This window comes from Arachis ipaensis, chromosome B3 (genome assembly GCF_059453495.1).
Source record: "Arachis ipaensis isolate K30076 ecotype BB chromosome B3, ASM5945349v1, whole genome shotgun sequence".
Lineage (NCBI taxonomy): Eukaryota > Viridiplantae > Streptophyta > Magnoliopsida > Fabales > Fabaceae > Arachis > Arachis ipaensis.
Window position 1 is genome coordinate 55,603,084 of NC_142438.1, and position 16,383 is coordinate 55,619,466.

Genomic DNA, 16,383 nt, shown 5'->3' on the forward strand with positions numbered 1-16,383 from the left:
TGTACTTTATTGTGGCAGGCCCATTAATTAGTTTTTCAGCTCAAGAACAGCTTGTGCTTCAGCTATGTAAAAGAGCCAATGCTCCTCATAGCACCGTTCAGCAAAAATAAATGGTTATCTATTTGCTAAAAATAAATGAGGACAGCTAGATAAAAGCAAGGACAGGTGTGACTCTGTAAAAGCAAAGAAGGACAGCTGCTACACCCCACTAACCCAAGGACATCAGGAAAGCACCACTTTGGATCGTGGTTGAGCAAAACACAAACAAGCCAAGAGCAGCAGCAGCAAGGGCTATGGAGAAGAAGGAAAAAGGAGAGCATGCCAAGAAAGATAGCCAAGCTAAGGACCACAGAGGTAGTGGAGCATGATGAAGAAAGGACTACAGCCAGCTGGGACAGCTCCAACGAGCAGCTGGTATAAGGAAATGGAAGAGGCAGAAATTCAAGGCAAGCTGAAGATATAAAAGAAGCTTCATTCCATCATTTTAAAGCAAGAAAAAGAGAGCACACATTCAGAGCACCATCTCAAACATTGAGCTGGAATATTTTTCTTCTACTAGAGCTTAATTTTTTATCTTTGTGTTATGGCTGTCTTGTGTCATTGTTTCTTTTGAAAAGGCAAATATTGAGAGGTTGAAAAGTCAAGAGAGAAAAGGCATGAGTGATGCAGAATAGCCACCGATTTCTGATGTATTGAGTTGTTGAACTAGGATTAGTTCCTTTTTGCCAAGTTGGGTGAGCATTTGGTGAGTCTGAATCTGTGTAAATTCCCCTTCCTAGTTGGGTCAGCACTATGGGAAGCTAAGCTTTGGTGTTGAAAGCTTAGAGGATAGATACTAGTTGAATTAGGAAAAAATTCAATAGTATTGGTGTATGTAATCTGTGAAAGATTAGTGAAAATTCCACCATGGTTTGTGGTGGAGACTGGACGTAGGATTCACTGCACAAAGAATTCGAACCAGGATACATGCTGGTCTTCATCTTCTCTTCCCTATTCTTAACTGATTCTGCGTATGAGATAAAAAGAAATAATCTCTTGCAACTCAAGCTACTACTGAAACAGAGTTTGAAACTTTAAGTTTTAACCTAACTTGATTCAACCCCTCTTCTCAAGTTCAACTAGAACCATCAACTGGTATCCAGAGCAAGGTCTCAAGGAGTCAAGCTTCACAGCTTGGAGTAAAAATTCATGGCCAAGAACATGAATCCCAACATCATGGCTTTCACTCTCACTGAAGGACAGTCTAATAATAGACCTCCCTATTTCAATGGCAGCAACTATTCTTACTGGAAAGAAAGAATGAGAATCTTCGTGCAGTCAATCGACTACAACATCTGAAAGATTATCCTCAATGGACCAGACGTTCCCACAAAACAAAATGCTGATGGAGAAGTTGTGGCAAAAGAAGACAACGAGTGAACAGAGGAAGAAAAGAAGAAGGTTGAACTAAATGCCAAGGCAATCAACCTGATGCACTGTGCAATCAGTTTTGAAGAGTTCAGAAAAGTGTCAAGGTGCAAAACGGCTAAAAAAATTTGGGACAAGCTTAGACTCACTCATGAAAGCACTAAGCAAATGAGGGAAACCAGAATTGACATGCTGATGAAGGAGTATGAAATGTTCAGTATGAAGGAGGATAAGAGCATTGATCAAATGTTCGAAAGGTTCTTAATAATCATCAACAATCTGGACGCCATGGGAAGAAACTACTCTGAAGAAACCTTAGTAAGGAAGATCCTGATAAGTCTTACTAAGAAATGGGAAGTAAAAAGCACAGCCATCTCTGAAAGGAATGATTTGATCAAAATCACCTATGATGAGTTAAGAGGCAAGCTGCTGGCTTATGAAACCACTCACATGTCTCAAGACAAAGATGACAAAAAGAAAAGTATAGCACTAACATCAAGAATGACAGCCAAAGAAGAAGAATCTGATGACAGTTTTTCAGATGAAGAAATGGTGCTCTTTGCAAGAAAAATGAGAAAACTACTGAGATACAAAAACAAAGGCAAGGGAAGCTCTTCATCCAAAGACTCCAAGAAAGATCAAGTCAAGTTCACATGCCACCACTGCAAGGAACCTGGTCACTTTAAGTCAGATTGCCCTCAACTCAAGAAAGGCGAAAAATCCAAGAAAGACAAAAAGAAGGTGATGACGGCAACATGGGAGGACTTGGAGAATGAAACCAGCTCAGAGAGTTCAGATCAAGAAGCTCAACTATGTCTAATGGCAGATCATGATGTTGACAATGAGGTAGATCTCTCTGACTTATCCATTGATGAACTGCACTACATTATCAAAGACATTTCTGTGAACTCTAAGAAACTCTTAGATAAATATGCAAAATGTAAGAAAGAAAATGAGGCATTGAGGACAGAAAATGATCTTCTTTTGAAAAAGGTTAAAGCTACTGAAATTGTTAATGAAATTTTTTAAAAGAAGAAAACTGTGCTTTGCGAGCTGAATTAGAGAAATTCAAACTCAAGCATGAAGTTACTGCTTCCAATAATTTGATTTCTGAAAACAAAAAGTTGAATGAACAAATAAAAAATTTGAATGAAGACTTAGCAAAGTTTGTTCAAGGTTCTCAAAATCTGAACAAACTGCTTGCTAGTCAAAGGTTTAGGTCTGAAAAATCTAGACTTGGATTCAAAGAGGAAAATAAGGCTATTTTCAAACAAAATTTTAAAAAATCTGAAGCCTCCTCTTCCAAGCTTTTCAAACCAAAAGGATTCAGCAAACCTCAAAAATCAGTGAGCAAGAATCATTGCTACAAGTGCAATAGAAATGGTCATGATCCTCCTCAATATTTCATCTTTCTTAAGTCTTTTGGTAATGATAGTAAATTATATAAAGTTGTTCATGATTTTAATGCTCTTGGGCAACCAAGAAGATTTCACATCAAAGGATCCAAATGAATTTGGATACCTAAGGTTAGTTGAAGAACATGCAGGTTTGCCTTACATCCAAGATGAAAATGGACATGTAGTATCTTGATAGTGGATGTTCAAGGCATATGACCGGAAATGATACTTTCTTCATTAAACTCAACAAGTATGATGGAGGATTTGTCACTTTTGGAGATAATGGTAAAGGTAAAATAATTGCCATTGGTAAGGTTGGAAAAGATTTTTCTACTTGCATTGATAGTGTATTTTTAGTTGATGGGTTAAAACATAATCTATTGAGCATAAGTCAATTGTGTGACCTTGGATATGCTGTAACCTTTAGGAAATCTGATTGTAGAGTCATAAATGAGAAAACAGGGGCTGTTTTATTTGTTGCAAAAAGAAGTGATAATGTTTATGGTATTACTCTAGATGATCTAAAAGTTCAAAATGTAACTTGTTTCTCTTCAATGGAATCTGAAAAATGGATGTGGCATAAGAAGTTAGGACATGCAAGTATGTTCCAAATCTCTAAGCTTGTAAAGAGAGGCTTAGTTAAAGGTCTTCCTAATATAAAATTTGATAAGGACATCATTTGTGATGCTTGTCAAATGGGTAAACAAATTAAAACCTCTTTCAAACCCAAGGAAGATGTCTCTACTAAGAAACCATTGGAATTGTTGCATCTTGATCTGTTTGGACCAACTAGGACTCAAAGTCTTGGAGGAAAGAGTTATGGCATGGTAATTGTAGATGACTATACTAGATTTGGTTGGGTGTTGTAATGCCCTAACTACCAAAGCTCACGCTTCCGGCTGCGCGACTCTGATAGCTCGGACATTACGACGACTTTTATATCATTTAATACTAAAATATGAGCCTGTTTAAAACTTAAAACCGCGATACCGCTACCAAAAATACTTTCGTCCGATAACATACATCCATAGATACCATACAACTTACAAAACTCATAAAGAGTACATCCATATATATATATATAAATAATATTACAAGCATTATCCAATACAATTCCTATCCCTCTTACAGAATATATCAAGATAAAGGCGAGGGTACAATGAATAATAATCTAAAGCAATACAGAGTATCTCAACAACAACTAAATAAATGCTTCGTGATTTCTGCGCCCATATCCTGAAAGGGGAAAAAATGTAGGGGGGTGAGAACATCATCCTCGAAAGGGTTCTCAGTAGAGGGTTTTTTAGGAATTACTGTAATAGGATACGTGAAGATAAACCGTACTAGTGATTAATAACCGTCTTATGCCTCTTTTCCAAAGACAACGGTTCACAATAAAAGTAAAGTCTGAAAATCTTTTCTGAAAGAGGAACCATTCAATTCTCAAAAACTCAAAAGCCTTTCAAAACGATTTATCTATGCGAAACCAAAATAGCCTTTCATATTTTATTCTATACCAGAAACACAAAACCGAAATCAACCCTCGGCTCATCTCATTCCAACCACGGCCCTAGGCCCAAACAATCCAACCATCAACCAATCACACAGTCCAACAGAGTCCCAGTAGCAAACACAAATAGGAAGATGCAAGCATAAACAAATAGTTATTGCAAGTAGAACAATTAGCAATTAATCACATAGACAAACCAAGTATATTATGCACACCCAAGCAATGTCACATAGATGCATATGATGCATGCCTGCCCCTAGTGGCTGATGATATCATCTGTCGGTTATAAAGCCAACCCGACAAGTCCTGGTAGCTAACCATTGGACTGTCCCTCTGTCGCGCATCCCCAACTCGAGTTATACTCATCATAAACTTGATCATAATCATGATCCATATCCATCACCCTCACTGGTAAATATTTACGGGGGCGAGCTCATCCGGGCCTTTCATAGTGCCCGGCCACACTTACGACATAGGGTCAAAAGAGCTTCGAGTCTCGACCTGGAGCACGTGGTGGCTAGCCACTGCTTCCTCCCAGGGAAACCCTCATCTCCGATAGTGGAAGTGCAAACATTCACAATTATCAATATCTCAGCATATATGCATTCATTCTCAGCCATGGATCAACATCCATCTCAGCCATCCGGCTCACGGTTCAATCCAGAACCAGCCAATATTGATAATCACACACAGCCATTCCGGCTCACGGTTCAATCCAGAACCAGCCAATATTCATAATCATACACAGCCATTCCAGCCCATAATAAAAACAGCACTTCCACCATTCAAAATCATCAAATTCATAAAACCGGCATTTAAGCCATAAATCACTTTTCTCAAGTCATTCCACTTTGAAATCAAATTTCAACTCTTTTCAGCCTTGGCTTTAAAGATCTCATTTCTCAAATCATCTCAGGCTCATAAGCCACTTTTACTCAAGGTAAATTCCCCTTTTAAAAACAATGCCACTCTTGGCACCCTCTTTCCAAAACTTCCATAATCATGGCAAGTTAAAAATCTCTTTGAGATATTCAAAATCACCCATCCAACAATGGGATTTTATAACAAAAGTTTCTCGGCAGAGTCCCAAGTCTTTAGGGGAGAATAACATAACTCATTTCGCCAAATTCATTTAAAATCATTAAAACATTGGCTTTCCGATTGAGTAATAAAATAGGATCTAAGCCAAACCGAGTCATGTAATCATTTACTTCTTTCAAAGCCGTTTCCTTTACTTAGGCAAAACCAGCTTAAACCCCCATGATAAATTCTAAAACGTTTCAACTGTTCAAAATTGTTTTAGTCTTGCAAAAATTCAGAATTCAAAGAGTACTTAAAACCTTTCTCAAAACATTTCAAAATGAAACTTGTCAATAGACATTCAGGTTCTTTCAAAGTCATTGAAACTTCTTTAATTGAAACCCCCAAGTCAAATTCAAAGGCATAAACCCTTTTCACACTCAAATAGCTTTAAAACACAAGTTTCATCTAAATAACTTTCTTCTGAAAGAGATACAATGCCTTTCTTAAGAAGTAAGACTAAATCACAATTTCCTCTTTAATAATTCATTTCAAAAGCATGAATCATTCTTTTCTTGATAATTCAAGTAAAATAGTAGAAGTCTTTAACTCATCATTTTTCCAGACAACATTTAATAAAGACTCGGATTTTATAGAAATTTCAACAGCACCTCCCCTAAAACTTGGACTTTGCCACCTGGTTCGGGTCCCAACTAAGCCGTTTCACAATCCTTTTCAACAACCTAAATTTCAAAATCAGTCCAAGGCAAGTCAAAATCCAACAGTCATCTCAATTCCATATTTCAAGAGAACTGTTTCAACATCAAATCATTATCAGCCGAATAAACTCATTTCTAAAGCTTTAAAGAAAAGGTTCAACAACAATCATTTATCAAAAGCCAGATCATTTAAAGCCAGCCAGGCTAAAATCAAGAGTGTATTCTATTTTACACATTCTCAAGAAAATCCATTCAATTCAAATCAATTTTCAACGGATTCAACTCGATCTCAAAGTTTTTAAAGAATCAATTTCAAAAGCATTTCATTTCACAAGCTACCCAACAGTCGAGTCAAACAAACACCCATAATCATACAAAACAACCAAACAATACATAGGACTTATACAATCACCAAATACACATCCTCACATCAGTATCCATATGTAATAATTCCAATATACAAAATATAGTTTTCGGAAAGCGCTTCTATCTCAAGGCAAAACCATAGCCCAAACGCGTCACAGAGTCCTTTCCGCCTCAACCCGAACTGACGGCAACCAAAACCTCAGCTCCCAGTCACGTTCGCAATAACCATAGCAGCACTAATCGCAACATACAATAATCAGGACTCGACCCCACGTTATCAAAACTCATATTCATTAACCGAACACAACAGAATACTAACGCGAGGCTTTTTCCGAAACATAAATAATTACTGAACTAGCGAAACAAAGCAGCTGCGATTCCGAACTGACCCGGCAACAGCTCCGGTAGCGGCCAGAAGCTCCGGGGAGTCAGCTATAATACCACGCAGCATCAAAACCTTCTCGAAACCCAAAAAGACAAACCATAAATTTAAAATCCTTACCGGCAGAGCGTTCTCCGACGACAGAGGCAACCTCAGCCCCAACTACTCGTAACAGCAACAACAACTCTAACCGTGACATGCCATAACTCGAACTCAGCCCGTAACAAAGGAGAAGTGACTGAGCCAAGCGGCGGCATCCCCGGCGGTGGTTCCGGTAGCCACCGGACTGCTCCTGGCGACCAAAACAATGGCAAGGCTTCCTCCTCCTTCGGCAGCAACAGTGCAGAAGCTTCAGCTAAGCACCGCAGAGCAGCAGATCGGAAGTGACGGAGCCAGCTTCTCCTCCATCGCGTTCTGTTCCTCCCGCACTGCTCTCTCCCTCTTGCCGACGACCGTGACGGAAACAACCCCCAGCAGCGGAGGCAGCAAGGCTGGCTCGACCGCAGCAGAGTGTGACACGCCTCTCTCCTGGCTCTCGCTCCCCCTCTGGAAGCAATTCACGGCGGCGATAGTAGCGCCGTTGGAAGACACGGAAGCAGTGGTGGCGACAAGGCTAGCCGTAAGTTTCTCTTCTTCGTGCGCCTCTCTGTTCTGGGTTCCCTCCTTCGCGACGGCCATGGCGGCGGCAGATCGGTGTCAATGTGGTGGTGCGACGGTGAGGGAGCTTGGCGATGGTGACCCTGGCAGCATGGACTGCTGCGGCGGCGCAGCGCAGCGAGCTTCCCTCCTTCCACTGGTGGCAAAACCCTCACTCTCAGATCTTCCCTTTCCTCTTCCGATGGACCCCCTTCCCCTGCTTCCCTTTCTATTTCTTTCTTTCTTTCATCTTTGCAGCCGCTGCTACTGCTGATTGTTGGGAGACGATTTTGGTGGCTGTAGGGTTAGAGGGAATGGGTAACTGGGTTAGGGTTTTTAGGGTTAGGGGTAATTTCGTAATTTCAAATAAAAATAGGGCCAATATAGTAATTAAAAATAGATTTCAACCCAACAATAATAATGTATAAAAATACTATTTACTCATCAATCTCACACTTTATTTTCAATAAAATGTCCAAATCAAATAATTTGAAATAATATAATTAATTTCTCTATTTTCCAAAATAGCAATATCAATATATTAAAATATTGATTATTTAGTCCATATCATATAAAATCCTTATTATTTCATAACTATCAACTTTATAATTTAAATATAGAAAATAATCTAATAATTATAAAATTGGATAATAATCATAACTTATTTCAAATTCAATAAATCAAAACTTGCTTTAATTTTCTTTAATAGAGGAATTTCTGAAATTAAAGCTACAGAAATACTGAATTTGAAATTAACTAATGATAGCCCTTTTTCAAAGGTTTTGGGTCTTACAGGTGTTCTTTCTTGCTCATAAACATAAGGCTTTTTATGTTTTTGAGAAATTCAGCAAAAAGATTCAAAATGAAAAAGGTTTAAAAATTATTTCAATTAGAAGTGATCATGGTACAGAATTTGAAAATCAATACTTTGAATCTTTTTGTGATGAACAAGGCATATCACATAACTTCTCTTGTCCAAGAACACCTCAACAAAATGGTGATGTAGAAAGAAGAAATAGAAGTTTACAAGAAATGGCTAGAGCTATGTTATGTGAATATGAAATCCCCAAGTTCTTATGGGCTGAAGCTGTGAATACAGCTTGCTATGTTTTAAATAAAACCATCATTATGAAGTTTTTGAAGAAAACCCCATATGAACTTTGGAAAGGGGATCCTCCCAATCTTAGTTACTTTCATGTGTTTGGCTACAAGTGTTTCATTCTGAATGTCAAAGAAAATTTAGGAAAATTTGATCCTAAAACACATGAAGGCATTTTTCTAGGTTATTCCACAAATAGCAAGGCCTATAGAGTTTATAACAAGAATTCCAAAACTGTTGAGGAAACCATGCATATCACATTCTGTGAGTCTAACTCTGTTCCTAGTGTTTGCATTAATAACAGTCCAGGGTTTGAAGCTGATTTGTCCAAGAATGCTGAGCCAGTTCCTCAAAATTTAAATTCTCATGAAGATACACCTGTTAGCAGTGAAAACTCAAATTCTGCAGGAGACAATTTGGAATTATCTCCTGTCGCTACAGAAAACACTGATGCAGAGGCTATTGTTGATCAAGAGGAACCTGAATCCTCAACTCAAACAAGAAGGCCCAGGGAATGGAAGTTTCTGAAAAACTATCCTGAGAAGTTCATAATTGGTGATCCCTCCAAAGGAATATCAACTAGATCATCTTTGAGAAGAGCTGAATCCAACAACTTAGCTCTTATATCAAAGATTGAACCTCAAAACATCCAAGAAGCGCTTGCTGATCCATCTTGGGTGTTAGCTATGGAGGAAGAATTGCAGCAGTTTGAGAAAAATCAGGTCTGGACATTAGTGCCTCACTCAAATGGGAAGAAAGTCACTGGCACTAAATGGATTTTCAGAAACAAGTTGGGTGAAGATGGAACCATGTCCAAAACAAATCCAGATTGGTTGCTCAAGGTTATGATCAAGAAGAAAGGATTGACTTCGATGAATCCTTTGCGCCTATAGCTAGAATGGAAGCCATCAGATTGCTCCTTGCTTATGCAGCTTATTGTGGCTTCAAGCTTTTCCAAATGGACGTAAAGTGTGCTTTTCTCAATGGCATAATAGATAGAGAGGTTTATGTGACTTAACCACCTGGGTTTGAAAACAAATCTTTTCCTAACCATGTTTTCAAACTAGCTAAAGCCTTATATGGTTTGAGACAAGCTCTTAGGGCTTGGTATGAGAGACTTAGCTCATTTTTATTGAAAAAAACTTTCAAAGAGGGGCCACTGACACCACTTTATTTATTAGGAATTATCATGATCATTTTATTCTTGTGTAAGTTTATGTTGATAATATTATTTTTAGTTCGACTAATGAGGATTTGTGTGAAGATTTTGCTAAGCTTATGACCAATGAATTTGATATGAGCATGATGGGAGAGCTCAACTTCTTTCTAGGCTTGCAAATAAAACAAACTGCTGAAGGCATATTCATCCATCAAGAAAAATATGCTAAGGAACTTGTCAAGAAATTTGGGCTGGACTGTGCTAAGCCAATGGGAACCCCATGCATCCTAATATCAAGCTTGATAAGGATGAACATGGTAGAGATGTTGATGAGACACGCTATAGAGGGATGATTGGATCTTTGATGTATCTAACCTCCTCAAGGCCTGATATCATCCAAAGTGTTAGAGTTTGCTCAAGGTTTCAATCAAAGCCTAAGGAGTCCCATCTCTCAGCTGTCAAGAGGATCATCCGATATGTGCTTGGAGCCACTGATTATGGTTTATGGTTTCTTAAGACTGATTCATTTCAATTAGTGGGTTTCTGTGATGCAGATTTTGCTGGGGACAGAATTGATAGAAGAAGCACAAGTGGCATGTGCTGCTTTCTTAGGAAATCACTCATTGTTTGGTCAAGCAAGAAGCAAGCTACAGTGGCACTTTCAACAGCCGAAGCTAAGTATATTGCAGCCTCCTCTTGTTGTTCTCAACTATTATGGCTGAAAACTCAACTAGCTGACTATAAGCTGAATGTTTCTAATATTCCATTGTTTTGTGACAACATGAGTGCCATAAATATTTCCAAAAATCCTGTTTTACACTCAAGAACAAAGTACATTGATGTTCAATTTCATTCTATACGAGAACATGTGCAAAATAGAAATTTAGACATTCAGTTTGTGAATTTTGAAAGTTAGCTGGCTGACATTTTCACCAAACCATTGTTAGAAGAGAGGTTCTCATATTACGGACTGAACTGGGCATTCTTGCTTCATCCTTGTTTTCTTAATGACTCTGATAATGAGATCTTTTGTGTTTTGTCTCATAAATTGCGGTGAGATTTTTCAGCAGATGATGAGTTAACTTCATTAAGTCACTATGAAGCTACTGGATTCACACCTGACCATAATGAATGATGGACCTTATGTGCTGGAGCAGTTCACGACATCTGGGCTTTCTTTATTGAAACCATTTGGCCCATTTTAGCTTTGCTTTCTTAATGTTTTACCAACTGCATTTCACTTTTAATTGGGCCCCTTCAATTTTTTTGTCACATCATTTCTTCAAATGGGTTTTCAATTTTTTGTCTGCTCCACTTTCATTAGGCATCTTTTGATTTTTTTGGTCTCTCTCTCCTGGTATCAACGTACGAAGGTTACAGCTATAACTTTCAATGTTTTCAAAACCATTTTTAAAGTTTTTATTTTTATCTGTTTTCAAGATGCAACCTTTGCACTCCTCCACACTTATATTAACTCCCCACTACATGCATCCATTCACACTACTCTCTCAACTCTTTCATCTTCTCCTTCAACCAGTGCTCTATAAATATGGCACGGAAGAAAAGAACTATCCGCAGAGGCTCCTATAGTGGCACCCATCGTTCTGATCATACACACTCCTCTCCCTCACATTCTCCTACTCACTCTTCCCCTCCATCACCTCCAAATCATTCTCCAGACATGGCTCGCACAAAGACAACTGCTCGCCGACCTGGTGTCGCTCCTCGACCTACTCCTCCTCCTCCAAATACCTCTCAACCAAGTCCATCTAAACCTAGTTCTTCCAGGGGCAAGAGACCTCTTCACGAAGACGAAGAGATTCCACCCACTCAGAATCACCATACCCGCAGTACAGTCATCGATTTCCCTCTTCGTTTTGTTTCCGAACCTAAGCTGTGAAACCCCATTGGTTACAAGTTCTTCTATGCTGATTTTCCCATGAGTCTTTTGATCGTCGTCACTTTCAGTCTCTCATGAACTACTTGTTTTTCTGTAAAGACATCTATAAGCGCACTCTCTGTCTCTCAAATCTTGTCAATCTAGACAAACTCCGTAGGAAAGGTCTGAACTTTACACCTCTGTTTGCATTTCAAGGATAGATTCCCATTCTGTCCATTAAGGAGAAAATTTATCCTGATCTGGTGAAGCAGTTCTATAGCAATTTATCCTACAAAGAAGGGAGAATCACTTCTTTTGTTAAGGGTAACGTGATCATCCTCGACAAATACCACATAAGTAAAGCCCTAGATTATTATGACCGGGGGGTTGATGTGTATACGTCGGGTAAGTGGGACGATACCATGAATGTATCTTACTTTGATGCTCTGAGCACTGTGTGCGTCAATATCCCTCTCTTAGAAGGTACTACTCCTACTTACAAGTCTCTTGGCCCTATCCGTGCCCAGTTGCACAGGATTGTTAATCACATCATTTTCCCTCAGCGGGGCTCTCTTCAACGTGTATCATTCTGTGACACACTGGTTCTGTTTGCTCTTCTTTCTAAAACTCCTATTTCTTTTGCTTACTTGCTTGTAAGACATATGCATGCTTGTGTCAGTACCAAAAATGATTTACCATATGTCATGCTTCTTACAAAAATTTTTCAATATTATAATGTTGATTTTGGGACTGAGATTTCTAGAGACTGTAACTCATACATAAAAGGGGGTGGTGCAGTAAAGAAAACAGCACCCAGACGTCGCCAAACTGATGACAACACTGATGTTCCCTCAGTTGATGAGGATCCTCTGATTCCCCCTTCAACCTCCACCACCATCAAGGTTATGACACGCATTCTGAAGAATGTGCTTGAAGAGTTCATCAATCTGACGGATCTTCTTCCCACACATGGTGCCGAGCGCAAAAGAAACCAAGTTATAGAGGAAAATACTCTCAAGAAGACCAAAGGGAGAATTTGGATTTTGAGAGACTTTGTGGAGGATGTAGAAGTTGGACTCACGACTACAGACAATGAGGGGGATAACGATGGAACTTCTAATGAATCCAACTCTGATGCCTAGCTCTTTTTTATCTCATCTGTGATTATGACTCGGTTTCATTTTGAACTTGTTTATTTTTGGGATGACTGTAAAGACTTTAAATACTTTGCTACTGTTGCACTATGAACTGGCCACTAACAAAATTTTGTGCAGTTTTTTCTTTTCTTTCCCTCATTGATGACAAAAGGGGGAGAAAACAAAAAGGATTGTTAGCATTGGCTTAGGGGTTAAGAACAATGACAATGACACATTATGATGTTTACTTTACTTGATTGTGTCCTGTGTTGTGTTAATTACTTTATTTTTTCTTGTGCTGTGTTAATTGTTTTGAGAGTCACTATTACTGTGATATATTGCTTGGAAAAATTGGACTTGTATGTTTTTAAGCTTTATCCAGGTAAGCCATGATTAAGGGGAGTAATGCTAGCATTGAGGGGGAGCAACTCACAATTCAAATAGGAATCAAAGGGAAGTGCTCTCAACCCATTAAATCTGTGTTAAATTTTTAATTTCCTTCCTTTTCATCATGTTTGTCATCAAGGGGGAGATTGTTAAGTTTAGTTTGATTTTGGGTTAATTTATGATGACAAACATTTATTTGGGTTGAAAGCCCAATATTGTTTAATGTGTGCTTTATTGTGGCAGGCCCATTAATTAGTTTTTCAGCCCAAGACCAGCTTGTGCTTCAGCCATGTAAAAGAGCCAATGCTCCTCATAGCACCATTCAGCAAAAATAAATGGTTATGTATTTTCTAAAAATAAATGAGGACAGCTGGATAAAAGCAAGGACATGTGTGACTCTGTAAAAGTAAAAAAGGATAGCTGCTACACCCCACTAACCCAAGGACATCAGCAGAGTACCACTTTGGATCGTGGTTGAGCAAAACATAAACAAGCCAACAGCAACAACAGCAGAGGCTATGGAGAAGAAGGAAAAAGGAGAGCATGCCAAGGAAGATAGCCAAGCCAAGGACCACAGAAGTAGTGGACGAGCTCCTCATCCAGCAGAGGTAGTGGAGCATAATGAAGAAAGGACTACAGCCAGCTGGGACAGCTCCAACGAGCAGCTGGTACAAGGAAATGGAAGAGGCAGAAATTCAAGGCAAGCTGAAATATAAAAGAAGCTTCATTCTATCATTTCAAAGCAAGAAAAAGAGAGCACACATTTAGAGCATCATCTCAAACATTGAGCTGGAATCTTTTTCTTCTATTAGAGCTTAATTTCTGATCTTTGTGTTATGGCTATCTTGTGTCATTGTCTGTTTTGAAAAGGCAAATATTGAGAGGTTGAAAAGCTGAGAAAGAAAAGGCATGAGTGATGCAGAATAGCCACCAATTTCTGATGTATTGAGTTGTTGAACTAGGATTAGTTCCCCTTTTTCAAGTTGGGTGAGCACTTGGTGAGTCTGAATCTGTGTAGATTCTCCTTCCTAGTTGGGTCAGCACTATGGGAAGCTAAGTTTTGGTGTTGAAAGCTTAAAGGGTAGATACTAGTTGAATTAGGGAAAAATTCAATAGTATTGGTGTATGTAATCTGTGAAAGATTAGTGAAAATTTTACCATGGTTTGTGGTGGAGACTGGACGTAGGATTCACTGCATAAAGAATCCGAACCAGGATACATGCTGGTCTTTATCTTCTCTTCCCTACTCTTAACTGATTCTGCGTATGAGATAAAAAGAAATAATCTCCTGCAACTCGAGCTACTACTGAAACAGAGTTTGAAACTTTAAATTTTAAGCTAACTTGATTCAACCCCCCTTCTCAAGTTCAACTAGAACCATCAGGTACAATCTAACCTTGGATAATTGTTGGATTTTATCCCAATCATCAATGGGTAAAGGTAATGAACCATTAACGCCTTTGAATCTTCTAATTTTATGAGGTTAGGGTTTTAAAATTTTGAATGAGTATGAAATTATATGAAATTAGGTTGAATATATGTAAAGTTGATGTCAAATTGATGAATTGGAGTATTTGGAACAAAATTTTGATGGCTGAAGTTTATTGGAGTTGTTTGGGAGTCTTGGAAGCTTGAAATTTGGTATTTTGAGCTTTGGGAAAAATGGCTAAGGTACGATTTTGGTTTCTTTTAGTTAATATATAATGTTACGTGAAAACTTAGGCTAGTTACCTTAGGATAGGTTTGAATAATGTGAATTAGTTGATTTAATTGATTAGACATGATATGTGCATGTAATGTAAATTGCTGATATGATATGGAGTGATTGAGAGGTATGTGACAATGGTTAGGAGTAACTGGCGGCATTGATTTGGTTGTGATTTGAGTGTAGTTATGCATGGAAATAGTTGAGTTTGGTGTTGAATATATAAATTGTGAAGTTGGTGGCCTTGTGAGTTGAAATTATTGAATGAGGTTGATGTTGAAGATTGAAATTGATTAAGTGAAATAGGATGTGATGTGGATTGTGATAATGATTATTTGGTATGACTTGTATTTGAGATGAAAAGGTGTTAGACGTTGTTGAAATGAGTTAGCAAATGGAAAAGAATTGAAATATCAGATGTTGGAATGATTGAGTATTAATTGAGGATTGTTGATAAGGTGAAGTAGTGTATGGTATTGGTTTGGTATGGTTAATTTGGTTTGGTATTGGGAATTTTGAAAAGTAGAGGAGTTGGCAAAATTTGGTAAAAACCTATTTTTAACCAACTTCGGCGGATCATAATTTGGCCGTCGGAGTTTGGATTTGAGTGAATTTTATTTCAAATCTAAGATGATTGTGAGAGATTTAAAGCGGATAAGAGAAATTAGAGTTTTGTAGAGAAAATTATGAACGTTAGAAGTTAGGTATAAAAGCACTTTGTGAGGTTGTAGAAAACCAGAATTTCTGGTTTGGGTGCCCACGCACCCTATCGTGCGCACGCACAGAACAGGACGTGTGATGAGACTCGTGTATACGCACGAAGGGTGTGCATACACACACCATGAGATTTTTACAAGTTGTGTGTACACACACTATGATGCGTACGCACAGGCTGGAAATTCATTCTGGTGCGTACGTACACACAGCAATGATGCATACGCACAAGCCCTGTTTTTTACACAAAACTCTGTTTTTAACTATTTAACCTTCTCTGCAAGCTTGTAAATTTTCGTAACCCCTGTCCAAGGTCCGATAGTTAGTTTTTAAGCCTTGGAAAGAGTGCAAACACATTGAGGGAGTTAAATTGATATTGAAGGAGATTGAGAAGTGAAGAATTGAATTAATTATGAGTTAATATCGTTGAATGATTTTGATAATGAGAAATTATGAGGATTGATTTATGATTGGGACATGATGAAAATGATTATAATGTTGAGTTTTGATGGGGATAATTATGATAATGAGAATGATTGATTGTAATTATGAGGATAATGTGAATGATTATGAGATTGGGATGTGATGATGAACGTGATTATGATTACGAATGGAGTTGATTGAGTGATAAGAGATTAAGGTTAATGTTTGAGACACCTGGGCAGTATGCAAGGGTTGTGGTTCGTCCCACTTGCTCAGGGTTTATGATTAAGACACCTGGGCAGTAGCAAGGGTTGTGGTTTGTCCCACTTGCTCCAGGTTGAGTTCTTAAACACCTGCCTGGGTAGTATGCAGTAGTAGTGGTTTGTTCCACTTACTTTGGATTAAGCTCAAGGGTTGTGGCTTAGCCCCACTTGCTCCGCAATA

The 16,383-nt window shown here is 38.4% G+C and overlaps 1 pseudogene; it reads left to right on the forward strand.

Moving 5' to 3' along the window:
* The first annotated feature begins 9,975 nt into the window (after positions 1-9,975).
* On the forward strand, positions 9,976-10,611 carry LOC148570706 (secreted RxLR effector protein 161 pseudogene; annotated as a pseudogene).
* Positions 10,612-16,383: the final 5,772 nt, after the last annotated feature.